Raw genomic sequence first — 13,343 nt, forward strand, 5'->3', positions numbered from 1 at the left:
AAATAATCACCCACTGTTTTCTTTCATTGAGCCAATTACTTACCCACTTATACTCATTCTCACCAAGACTAAGCGTTATCATTTTAGATACCTTTTGTAACATAGTGTCAAACACTTTGGAAAAGTCAAGAAAAGGAATAGCGATGTCAGCAGCACAACAATGCCCGCTGTACCTGAGGATATGGACCTCTTAATCCAACACCAACCGAGGAATCATCAATGGAAGAGCAGCATATGGGGTGCAAAAAAAATAGTCCTCACATCTAGAAAGATGTGTTCTTTATTGCATCCACGCAAAGCAACAATTCAACTGCACATTGTGGTCTTTGTCTTTAGTTTGATTAGTTTGACAGGAGCGACCCATAGTAAACCCTAAAATGGAGTTATACAGCTAGCATCTCTTAGAAACTCTTCAAATGCTTTACTTAAAATAGAAGTTAAACTTACCGGCCTGTAGTTTCCAGGCTTACTTTTCAACCCATTTTTGAATATTGGCACCACACTGATGAAGCACCAATCCATTGCTATAGAGTCCTTAAATATAAGAAACAATGGTCTGTCTATCACATTACTTAATACCCTTAGAACTCAGGGGTGTATACCATCAGTACTAGGTAATTTGTCTATTTTTATCTTTTTTATGGCAGCTCTGCACTTCTTCCTGGGTTAAACTGGTGACATTTAGTGGAGAGTTTATCTCTCTGCATCTCATCTGAGATTTCTTTTGCCTCTGAACACACTGAAGAGTAACTATTTAATAGACTTGCTTTATCCCCATTGCTCTCTACTATTTTTTCACCCTTATTTATTAAAGGGCCAACACTTCTAGTATTAAAGGGGTTGTCCCGCGATAGCAAGTGGGGTTATACACTTCTGTATGGCCATATTAATGCACTTTGTAATATACATCGTGCATTAATTATGAGCCATACAGAGGTTATTCACTTACCTGCTCCGTTGCTAGCGTCCCCGTCGCCATGGTGCCGTCTAATTTCAGCGTCTAATCGCCCAATTAGACGCGCTTGCGCAGTCCGGTCTTCTCCCTGGTGAATGGGGCCGCTCGTGCCAGAGAGCTGGTCCTCGTAGCTCCGCCCCGTCACGTGTGCCGATTCCATCCAATCAGGAGGCTGGAATCGGCAATGGACCGCACAGACCCCACGGTGCACCATGGGAGAAGACCCGCAGTGCATCGTGGGTGAAGATCCCGGCGGCCATCTTGGTAAGGTAAGTAAGAAGTCGCCGCAGCGCGGGGATTCGGGTAAGTACTAAACCTTTTTTTTTTTTAACCCATCCCTTGGGTTTGTCTCGCACCGAACGGGGGGCCTATTGAATAAAAAAAAAAAACATTTCGGCGTGGGACAACCCCTTTAATTATTTTACTGTTCATATAATTGCAGAACAGTCACGGTTAGCTTTTGCTGTCTTTGGCAATGTCTCTCCTCCACCTTTGCTGCTTTTTGGATCACTTAATTTTTTTACTTTATAGGTTTTTAATGCTTCTTCACTGCCTTCTTGTTTTAGTAGTTTAAAAGCTTTCCTTTTGCCGTTTATTGACCCATTTACATCTTTATTGAGGTTTTCTGTACTGCTAACCCTTTTATTCCTGAAAAGTATGAACCTCTCACAATTAGTAGTTAAGATTTTTTAAAACATTTCCAATTTATTGTCTATACTCCTTTTTGAGGACATTATCGCGGCCAATAAGGTTTAGGGCTTCACTGAGCCGATCGAACTTTGACTTCCTAAAGTTTAGTGTTTTTGTAGCTCTCTGATAAAACTCCCTATTGAAAGACAAGTGGGAATGTATTATACTATGGTCACTATTCACCAGGTGCCCCCCAACCCGTACCCCTGATATTCTGTCAAGTCTGTTTATTAATATCAAAAAATTTTGTAGTCAAACTTCTGCAAATAAGTATGAGATATTAGTTGCTATTTTGGCCAAAATATGCAAGCTTGCAACCTGCATCAAAGGTCCTTGTGCCCTGTGAGTCCATGCACTAATATTATAAAAAATTCACTGAAAAGGTTATCAACCCATACAGACTTCTGCCCTTCAGCATTTTGAGAATTGGTGTTTTGTATCGTCCCACGTATCGGTAAGGGCTGGTTCATATTAGTGTTAGGAGATTCTGTTTTTCTGCTCTGTTTGGGGAGCAGGAAAATGACACCCTATGGCCGAATGGTTCAATTTTTTCTAGCATAAAGCAGCGACCAGAACCTTTAATGCTGATGTGAACGAACCCTTGGTAGGGCTATTCTAAGTGATTTTGTATGATTTGATCCCTTGTTCAATGGATTTTTATTTTTAATCTGTTATGAAGAGGGTGCTGCCACCTTAAGATCACTGCCAGTTAGACAAAGTCATCGGTGTCCTGAAAGAATGAAACAACATGATCAAGAACAATCCTTGTCGGTGGAATCAGGACTAGAATCCAAAGGATTCAAATAAACTTCACTTTATTTAAAGAGTAACTTCACTTTTTTTAAATGTACAGAATTGGCTATTCTAAGCATTTTTTAAAGAGGTTTTATTATTGTATTTATTCTATACTTTTTTTTCATACAAACATCCTCTGCAGCTAAGTGAAGTCGGGCTGAGAAATCCATCTTCAGCTAGCTGTTGTAACTACGTAATTGAAGAGAACATTGTAGCTGTGCCTGCACTATTCTCTCTAGTGCAGACATAGCTATTTCTATAAAACAGTTAATTAATAAATATTTGCTTTATATTTTAGTAAGTTCTAACCTACTTGATCCTCCTGTGTTTACAGAATGTGTCCCCAGCGCTAGTGTTACTCCTCTCAGGTCTTGGCAACTCTGGTCCAGGTGCTGTGAAGGAGAAGCCATTCTGTGCTGCAAACAGCTTCTCCCTGTCATGTCTACATGAGACGAGCTGGCTGCATAACCTGAGATACTACACAAAGGCACACGCGAAACACCAAGGGATAGTGAACTGGACTGACGGGCAGACATAACATGAGGACTGAACTGACGACCAAAACATGAACCATACATACCAGCACACATAACCAGATGGAATAGCTATAAAAGTAGCCCATATTAAGGGTCCTCGTTGTCTCGTGGGTCCCTACTCTACCAAGACAACTTACACATTAATCCTGTCTGCACGTGGGGTGATCATCCCGATAGGGACGGCCCTGCGCTGGAACCAAAGGACCTCGCTCGCCCAAAGATGGTAAACGGTCCAGCTGCACAGGACACAGTTCACACCAACACATCCTGTAATGTGTCCAAAATGGAACAGCACAAATCACACCATATGTCCGGCACCCTGCGCAGACACACACCACCCATCACTGCTCACACCTATAGAACAACATGCATGATTGCAAACACCAGGGAGAATGTAGAAGCCAGCTCCTCTAACCAGAGGGATTGCTATTTATTTGCAACAGAAACTCCACACTCAGCCAGTTCAATTATACCACACCTGTGAAGGTGTTCTCCTGAAAACCTGTAGAACAACAGGTCCCAGCAGCACAACCTCACACTCCCCTTCATAGTGCTAATTCTCCTCTGGACGCGATGCACCAACATAGTCTCAGAGCATTTGGTATACAGTACAGTATGTCACAGTCTGATGCATTGAGACCCTGACAGTGCATTGGGTGCGGCATGGAACAGGTGCTGTGAAGGGTAGAAACCATTTGCGGTATAGAATGGCTTCTCCTTCACAACACCAGGGACAGAGCTGCCAAGACAGACCACAGTAATAACACCAATGCTGGGGACAGAAATTGTTGACACAGGAGGATCAAGTAGGGTTAAAATGAATAGAGTATAAAGCAAACATTTATTAATAGTAGGCATAATAAAACATAATGCAAAAATCCATAGAATCACCTTTTTTTGCACTTTAAAAAAAAAGAGCACCTACTCCTTAAATTCACCTCATAACATATTTAAAGATGGCAAGAGTTTCTTCAGATAACTGGGGTATGCACAGTGTTGTTGCATATGCAAATTGGTACATTTCTAGTGTTTGTACCAGCTACTAAAGAAGAGGTGTTTGCAGCCTCAAAATGTCTTATGGGCTGGATTTAAATAAAGTGAACTTTGTTCGAATCCCTTGGACTCCAGTCCTGATTCCACTGACAATGTTGGCATCTATCAGTGAAGTGAATGACTACTCATTTTGTATTAGGTATCCATCTTCTCTGTCATATCATTTTCCTTTTCCTTTAACCCCTTAAGGGCGCCCACCCACTGGCGATTTTTTTCCCTGCGAAATTCGCAGCATTTTTTTCTCTGCAGGGGTCTATGGGACTTGTAATGTTAAAATCGCGATCGCGCAAAATCGCAATTTCGCGGTAAATTGCGATTTTGCGCAATCGCGATTTTAACATTACAAGTCCCATAGACCCCTGCAGAGAAAAAAATGCTGCGAATTTCGCAGGGAAAAAAATCGCCAGTGGGTGGGCGCCCTAACACTGCAGGGCATACATTTGCGTCCTGCAGGTTCAGGGTATGAATGAAGGGAGATTGCAGGGCGATCTTCCTCCATACAATGTGGGAGCTAACTGTTTCTTACAGCCGACACTCGCTTGGCTTATGGGAGCTCTTAACCTCCGAGCTCTGGGGACTAAGAAAAAAAGTAAAAATAAGATTAATAACGTTTTACTAATTATAAAAAAAATAATAAAAGTGTAAAAAAAACACTCTGCCATATTTATAATAAAAGATTCTAAATAATGAAACAAAAGTACATATTTGGTATTGCTGTGTCCGTAAAAGTCCAATCTATAAAATAACGAATGCCAGAAATGCACACCCTGTCACCCTGTCTCCAAGAAAAAAATGCAACAATAAGTGATCAAAAGTCGTATTTATTCCAAAATGGTACCAAGGCAAACTACAGGATGTGCCACAAAAAATGAGCCCTCACACAACTACTGCGACGGAATAATAAAAAAGTTATTGTGCTCAGAAGATGGTGGCAGAAATTATTTTAAAAACTTAAATATCTTTGGAAAAAATAAAAGTAGTAGAACAAGAAAAAAAACTATATAATAGAGATGAGCAAGCACCAAAATGCTCGGGTGCTCGTTGCTCAAGTCGAACTTTTCGTAATGCTCGAGAGCTTGTTTCGAGTAACGAACCTCATTAAAGTCAATGGGCAACTCGAGCATTTTTGTATGGGACCGATGCTCTGCATAGGTGATGACTTATCAAACACCAGAAAACATCAGAAAGTCTTGGTATTTGTATATCGCCAACTTATTACGCAGCGCTTTCTGGTAATTATTACTTATTACCCCCCACCAAGCTGGGTTCTCATTTTACCGACCTCAGAAGGATGGAAGGCTGAGTCAACCTTGGGCCGGCTACCTGAATCATCCGGGGATCGAACTTGCAACCTTCAGGTCGTAGGCGAGAGCTTACACTCTGCACCACACGAGGCTCTGTCATGGAAACACCACAGAAACGGATAGGGAAGGGCAGGGGCAGCATGCATGGCTGCATCTGAGGCTCCCGTGTCCCACTATTAAGCCATGTCCCCCACCCTCATGTCTATTTATAGGTGCGTAATGGATGAGGAGGAACCGGAGGCACACACTGCAGAGGGTTGGCAGGGCTAGGCAGCGACCCTCTTTGAAAGTGCGGCCGATAGCCCACAATGCTGTTGAGAATTGATGATAAATTGACGTACTATCATCATTCCAATCCCGTGCCACCTCCGTCACAAAATTGTCAGGAGCCACAAACGTGGACATAAAGGGGACTCAGGTGCCAGCACTTCTACACATCTTCATAATGCAGCAATACTCTGTGTGGAAAGCACGTGAGCGGGCCCAGGGTCAGGCTCGGTCCCTGTGACCCAAGGTGCTGCGAGTTACATAGCAATGGGAAATCCATGTGTCCCCACACAATTCATTCTGTGTAGGTATCAGATAGCTCAACACCGCAATGGGAAGTCTTTCAGTTTCTTGGGCTTGCCTATGCTGTCGATGCACAAAGTGGTATTACACAGGAAGAAATCAGAGTGCCCAAAATTGGCAGAGTTTCACCCCGCCAAGGACCTCGGCCTCAGCCCACATTTCTGCCCTAGTCAGTCAGTGTATTTGTGCCAGAGAGGTAAAACACTGCGATGGGAAGTCTTTGTGCACCCACAGCATAGGCGAGCCCAAGGAACTCAAACATGGTATTACACATGAGGAAATCAGAGTGCCCAAACATGGCAGAGTTTCACCCTGCTAAGAGCCTCAGCCTCAGCCCACATTTCTGCCCTAGTCAGTCAGTGTATTTGTGCCAGACAGGTAAAACAACGCAATGGGAAGTCTTTGTGCACCCACAGCATAGGCGAGCCCCTGGAACGCAAGGAAACTATTACACATAAAGAAATCAGAGCGCCCAAACAAGGCAGTTTCACCATGACAAGGACCTCAACCTCGGCTCACACCCTCAGTAATCGTAGGCATAAAGCAGACTCAGATGCTAGTGCAGCAGTGAACGTCTCATTAATGCAGTAATGCTACTTTTGTTTAGCCCAAACCAGTTTCTCAGATAACTGTTGGAACACGAGAGAAAATATATGTTGCCCAGTGCTGATCCCCAGACCCCAAGCAGGAGGAGGAGGTGGCATAATAAGGCCGAGAAACCATGACTGAGGTAGGACCCGCAATACTCTGTGTGGGAAGTACGTGAGCAGGCCCTGGGTCAGGCTCGGTCGCAGCCTCCACCTAGTGTGACCCAAGGTGCCACGAGTTACATAGCAATGGGAAAGCCATATGTCCCCACACAATTCAAGTCCTCACTAGGAAGATGACCTTCAGGATCCTCCTCCTCTTCAGCCCATACACGCTGAACAGATGAGAGGCAAGCAGCATGGGTACCCTCTGCAGTGTGGCCAGCTGTCTCTTCCCCCTCCTCTTTCCCCTCCCCCTCCTCCTCCTCCAAAACGCGCTGAGATATAGACATGAGGTTGGTCTGGCTATCAAGCGACATACTGTCATCCCCCATCTCCTGTTCCAACCGCAAAGCATCGACCTTCATGCTTAGCAGCTAACTTCTCAGCAGGCAAAGCAGCGGGATGGTAACACTAATGATTGCCACATCGCCACTCACCATCTGGGTATACTCCTCAAAGTTTCCGAGGACCTGGCAGATATCTGCCATCCATGCCCATTCAGTAAAGAATTGCGAAGGCTGACTACCACTCCGCCGCCCATGTTGCAGCTGGTATTCCACTATTGCTCTACGCTGTTCGTACAGCCTGGCCAACATGTGCAGCATAGAATTCCAGCGTGTGGGCACGTCGCACAGCAGTCGGTGCTCTGGCAGCTGAAACCAACGTTGCAGGGTCCTCAGGATGGCAGCGTCCGTGGTGGACTTGCGGAAATGTGCGCAGGCGCGACGCACCTTGCCCAGCAAGTCAGACAAGTGGGAGTAGTTTTTCAGAAACCGCTGAACCACCAGATTGAAGACATGGGGCAGGCATGGCACGTGTGTGAGGCTGCTGAGCTGCAGAGCCACCACCAGGTTACGGCCGTTGTCACACACGACCATGCCCGGTTGGAGTCTTAGAGCAGACCAACCTCTGGCTTTCGCAGCTATCAGACCCTACAGCAGCTCGCGGGCCGTGTGCCTCTTGTCATCTAAGCTGATTAGTTTCAGCACGGCTTGCTGACGCTTGCCGGTCGCTGTGCTGCCACGCTGCGCGCTACCGACTGCTGGCGACGTGCTCACACTTCTTAATTGAGAGGTAGACATGGTGGAGGAGGAGGGGGAGGGTTTGGAGGAGGTGGCATAAAACGCCGCAGATACCAGCACTGAGATAGGACCCGCTATTCTGGGTGTGGGTAGGATGTGAACGGTCCCAGGCTCTGACTCGGTCCCAGCCTCCACCAAGTTCACCCAATGTGCCGTCAGGGAGATATAGCGGCCCTGCCCGTCAGTACTTGTCCATGTGTCCATGGTTAAGTGTTTTTCGAATATAAACTTGGTAAAAAAAGGAAAAGCCCGCGCTCTTGGGGACCTGAACACCGGGTGTTCAGGTCCCCAAGAGCGCGGGCTTTTCCTTTTTTTACCAAGTTTATATTCGAAAAACACTTCAAGTGGGTCCTGCCAGCTAGCAGGACACAGAAGCCCAGCAGCCGAACGGACACGCCAGGGGATTTTTAAAGCCGACGAGGATGTGGAGGTGCTGGTGAGACCCCTTTACAGGGGTACTCGCCAGACACCGGGTGAGTCTAATTGATTCATTTTTTATGCATTTTAATTCACTTTTAGTGATTACTCTAAAGACCTAATAATTGCAAGCCGACACAGGTAGCGCCTCCCTGACGTGTGTTTTTTTGTATTTTCCATGGTTAAGTGGACTTTCCCAGTAACCGCGTTGGTGAGGGCACGATTTATGTTGCGGGAGACGTGCTGGTGTAGGGCTGGGGACCGAGTAGCGTGGGACCGCCGCTGCCATCATGTTTTTGAAAGCCTCCGTTTCCAAAAGCCTGTGCCGCAGCATCTCCAGGCTGATTAATTTAGCAATGTGCACGTTTAAAGCTTGTGCATGCGAGTGGGTGGCAGCGTATTTGCGCTTTCGCTCCAACCCTTATGTTAGCGACAGCTGAACGCTGCACTGGGAGCCATTGCTGGATGGAGTGGAGGACAGTGGAGGTGAGGGTGTGGGTGCAGGCCGGGAGGCGGCGCTTGTGACTTTGTCCTGGGAGGGGGATTGGATCTGTGTGGCAGGTTGTAGCACAGGGGAAGAGGCAGTGGTGTGACCCGGAGGCGGTGAATGGCCTTTGTCCCACCTTGTGGGGTGCTTGGCTATCATATGCCTGCACATGCTGGTGGTGGTGAGGCTGGTAGTGGTGGCTCCCCGGCTGATCTTGATGCGACACAGGTTGCACACCACTGTTCGTCGGTCATCCATGCTCTCACTTCGCTCTGGCCCTGCCTCTACCCCTGGCCACTCCACTGCCTCTTCCAACCTGTCCTGCTGCACTTGCCCCTCCCTCTGAAGCCCTGTCCTTAGTAGGCTTAGCAAACCAGGTGGGGTCAGTCACCTCATAGTCCAGCTGCTCTTCCTCTCAATCCTCTGGGCGCTCCTCCCTCGGACTTACTGCCCTTACTACTACCGCCCTGACAGACAACTGTGTCTCATCATCCTTATCCACAAAAAGCTCTTGAGACAGTTCCCGGAAGCCCCCAGCTTCATCACCCGGACTCCGGGAACTTTCCAAAGGTTGGGTATCGGTCACGACAAACTCCTCAGGTGAGAGCGGAACCGTTTTTTTTCCACTCATGGCAGGGATCCGAGAACAGTTCCTCGGAGTCTGCCTGCTCAGAATATGTCATTTTCATGGAGTGAGGAGGCTGGGAGGAAGGAGGAGCAGCCAGAGGATTCAGAGTTGCAGTCCCTAGGCCGGGAGTAGTGGACTACGTAGAAGACTGGGTGGTCGATACATTGCTGGACGCGTTTTCTGCCATCCACGACAGGACCTGCTCCCACTGCTCTGTTTGTAATAAAGGTCTACCACGCGGACCCGTAAATTGTGATATGAAGCTGGGTAGCCCAGAAACTTGCCTCTCTCCTAATCCCGCAGCAGCCGGCTGTGATTCACCACGCACAGGAACTCGGCCTGTGCCCACACCCTCACTTGGATGCCTGCGTCCTTGACCTTTACCCCTACTCCTGATCATGGCGGATTAGGAATAGAGCAGGGCCCAAATAAATTCTTGATGACAGGATCCTACTCTGACAAAGGCTAACTTATAGCCGAAACGTTGCTGTCCGTGTTTTATCTGGGATATCTAATAAAGATACGCTTTTTTCTACCTCTCTACTATGCGGTGGATCTCCTCCTTACATCAAGCACCTTTTGTACGTGCTGCTGGCCCCTCTGTTGTTTGCATATTTGATATCTATTGGGCCCATTGAAAAGTCTGGGCTCAAACCCAGCATGCACGACATTATTATTGTTGCTGCTTTTTTTCTCTCTCCCACCCCGGACTACGGGCTTTTGAGGGGTGCTGCTGCATATTCTGTTTTTTCTGGCCTACTCTAACACTGTCCCTATATCAGCAGCAGCACCATCCCTTACCTCTGCCAGCTTGTGTCTAAGGTGAGCCGTGGGGGCGGAACCACTTTAATTACTCGGTGGTCACCTGATCGGCACAGCCACTCACTACTGTGGGGGGGGGGGGGGTTGGGAGAGGGCTGGCACGTCACAGCAGGAAGTGGTAATGCCTTCCCCGCATGTCTGTTGGCTGGAAAATGGTGCTAAACATGCAGGGAAGGAACTGCAATTGACTCGAGTACCGCGTGGTGTTCGTCTCGAGTAACGAGCATCTCGAGTACCCTAATACTCGAACGAGCATCAAGCTCGGATGAGTCTGCTCGCTCATCTCTACTATATAAGTTTGGTTTTGTAGTAAGCGTACTGACCCAAAAAAATAAAGGTATGTCCTTTTTGTCGCAGTTTGTGCGTCGTAGAAACAAGATGCATCAAAAGATGACGGAATTTCATTTTTTTTTCATTTTACTCCACTTAGATTTATTAAAAAGTTTTTCAGTCCATTATATGGTACATTAAATAATACTATTGAAAAATACAACTTGTCCGACAAAAAACAAGCCCTCCTACAGCTACGTCGATGGATAAATAAGGGAGTTATGATTTTTTTTAAAGGGGGGAGGAAAAAATGAAAATGGGAAAAAAGGGCCATGTCCTTAAGGGGTTCAACAAGAATTTCATAGATATGAAATTACTATTCAAGAGGCCTTGAGTAAACAACATGTCATAAGCTGAGGAGATTTTGTTGCTAAGAATCCAGACTGATGGTTGGTATAAGCATGACCTGTACTGTGTTCCTAAATATCTTATTGTTATACATTTCTGTATCCTTTGTTTTTAAAAACCTATTATTGTCGGTGCCACTGCGCTTGAGAGAAGTCTTCCTGGTGACTAGGATGTTGATTTTCTTGTTTAGTTTTTCGAACCAGTGATAATAAATGAATTATAACAAATTATAATTATTACAAGTGAGGCGTCTTCTAGCCTCACAGTAAATGTCTTTTGTGTATATATATGGCTGCTTGTTACTGGAATAAACAGATGACTTCCAATCACATCAGCTTGTGTGTGGTTTTGCAAGTTACTTTGAGCTCAAACATAAACTACTAATTTTTTGGAGAATTTCTTAATAAAATCAGAAAAGCTCATATTTTTTGCAGACAAATTAGAAAACCATTATAAATCATAGAGAATATAAGTGGTAGATGTCCTGAGATCAGATACTTATATGGGCACAGTGGTACTGTGAATAATGCAAATTGCAGTTGCACTAATCAGCACAAACTACTCCAGCTTAAATAAAATCACATGCATCCATTTTTTTCATGGACACTGGAAAAAAGTCTTATATTTTTAAAGACTACCCAACAATTTATGGATGGTTGACAATCCAGTGTTGGAGGAAGCAAGGATAACATGGTTTGTGTGTGTAGTCGGCAAGAAAAGAAGAATAGGTTGGCACTACTGCAATGATAATCATAGTCCAAAGATCACCATTACCATCTATCGCACTCTTTCTTGTTGTCCATTAGAAACACTACTAGTACTGTACACAAAGGACTACTGGACGGACACATATCTTGTCCTAATTTTGCAGTGGCTACGAAATTTTCTATAAGCTTTGCATTGCTTATGAGCATCTGCTATAAAGGAAACAGCAGCACAACACCATAATCAATTTTTTTTTTTTGCTTTAACAACACATTTAAAAGGAAAAACGCTTGTGTCTATTCAAGGATATAAACTTTTAGTCTTCCAGAATGAGCTCTCTGACCATACCACCTACTTGTTTAGTGGGTTTCATGCTCCTACGTAGTATAACACTATACAATATCTCCTGTGAATTCATTGTGTTGACAAAAAAATGTAGTAGATGATCTTGTGGTGCAGTAAACGCGGAGAACAGCTTGACAATCCAAAATAATATCAATAAAACTAAATCACACCATGTTTACAACCAGAAATAGTGTCTGAACTTGGCATTTTCCCAAGAAGACCTTCTGTTATTTTTATACAGTTGCTGCTTCCTTTTAACACCTTACAATTGTTTCAATTATTAAGAAAATGGGTGCCATTAAATACAGACTAAGGGTGTTACGGTATACTACCCTTGATACGCCAGCCCGGGTTGCCCTGGATCTCATCCACAACCCCTGTCTCTGCCTGCTTGCCTCCACTCCTGGCTAACCCCAGGCAGGCAACTGGGCGGCAGTCCCTACTCTCACTAGGGACCAAGAAGGGACACTGGCGTACCTGATGGAAGAGTAGAATACTGACAGAAAAGGCAGATGAGAAGCAACCAGCACGAACAAACTAATCAGAGCTGAGGCTGATGGAAAAACCAGGCAGATGGTAGCAAACAAGCTGATAGAGGCACGAGATCTACAGAGGCAGACTAGCTAGCACACTGAGGGAAACCAATAAGGGAGCGTCCTGCTGACAATTTTGTAGATGAGGAACGAGATCAGATTCTACAGCTGCTACCACCACCCCAGGTGTAAGATATTCTCGGGAGCGACTGTCTCACTTTCCGGCGAACCGAAAATCCGTGAGAGGGCATCCGCCTTCACGTTCTTCTCCCCTGGAATATATGTAATGACGAGGTTAAACCTGGTGAAGAAACAACGCCGACCTGGCTTGACGAGCTGTGAGTCTCTTAGCATTGGCGAGATATACCAAGTTTTTATGTATACACGGTAATGGGATGCCTAGCTCCCTCAAAATGGTGACGCCACTCTTCCAGAGACCACTTAATCGCCAATAACTCACGATTACCCATGTCGTAGTTACGCTCCGCCGAACTGAATTTCGGCGAGAAGAATGCACATGGGCTATACGCAGATCTCCCGCTGACTTCCTGAGACAATACAGCCCCTGCCCCCACCTCAGATGCATCGACCTCAATGAAGAATGGTCGCTGCACGTCAGCCTGTACTAGCACTGGGGAAGCAGTAAACGCCCTTTTGAGACAACTGAAAGCCTCTAGGGCCTCGACCATCTTACCAAGTCGGCCCCCTTTTTGGTAAGATCAGTCAGGGGTTGAGCAATAACAGAATAATTCTTAATGAACTGATGGTAAAAATTTGCGAAACCTAAAAACCGCTGGAGCGCTTTCAGGTTATCCGTTCTGACCCATTGGGAGATTGCTGCTACTTTATCAGACTCCATTTGAATCTCTGTGGGAGAAATCACATAACCAAAGAAACCCACAACCCCTGTCCCTGCCTGCTTGCCTCCACTCCTGGCTAACCCCAGGCAGGCAACTGGGTGGCGGTCCCTACTCTCACTAGGGACTGAGAAGGG

This window comes from Eleutherodactylus coqui, chromosome 3, assembly GCF_035609145.1.
Source record: "Eleutherodactylus coqui strain aEleCoq1 chromosome 3, aEleCoq1.hap1, whole genome shotgun sequence".
Taxonomy (NCBI): Eukaryota; Metazoa; Chordata; class Amphibia; order Anura; family Eleutherodactylidae; genus Eleutherodactylus; species Eleutherodactylus coqui.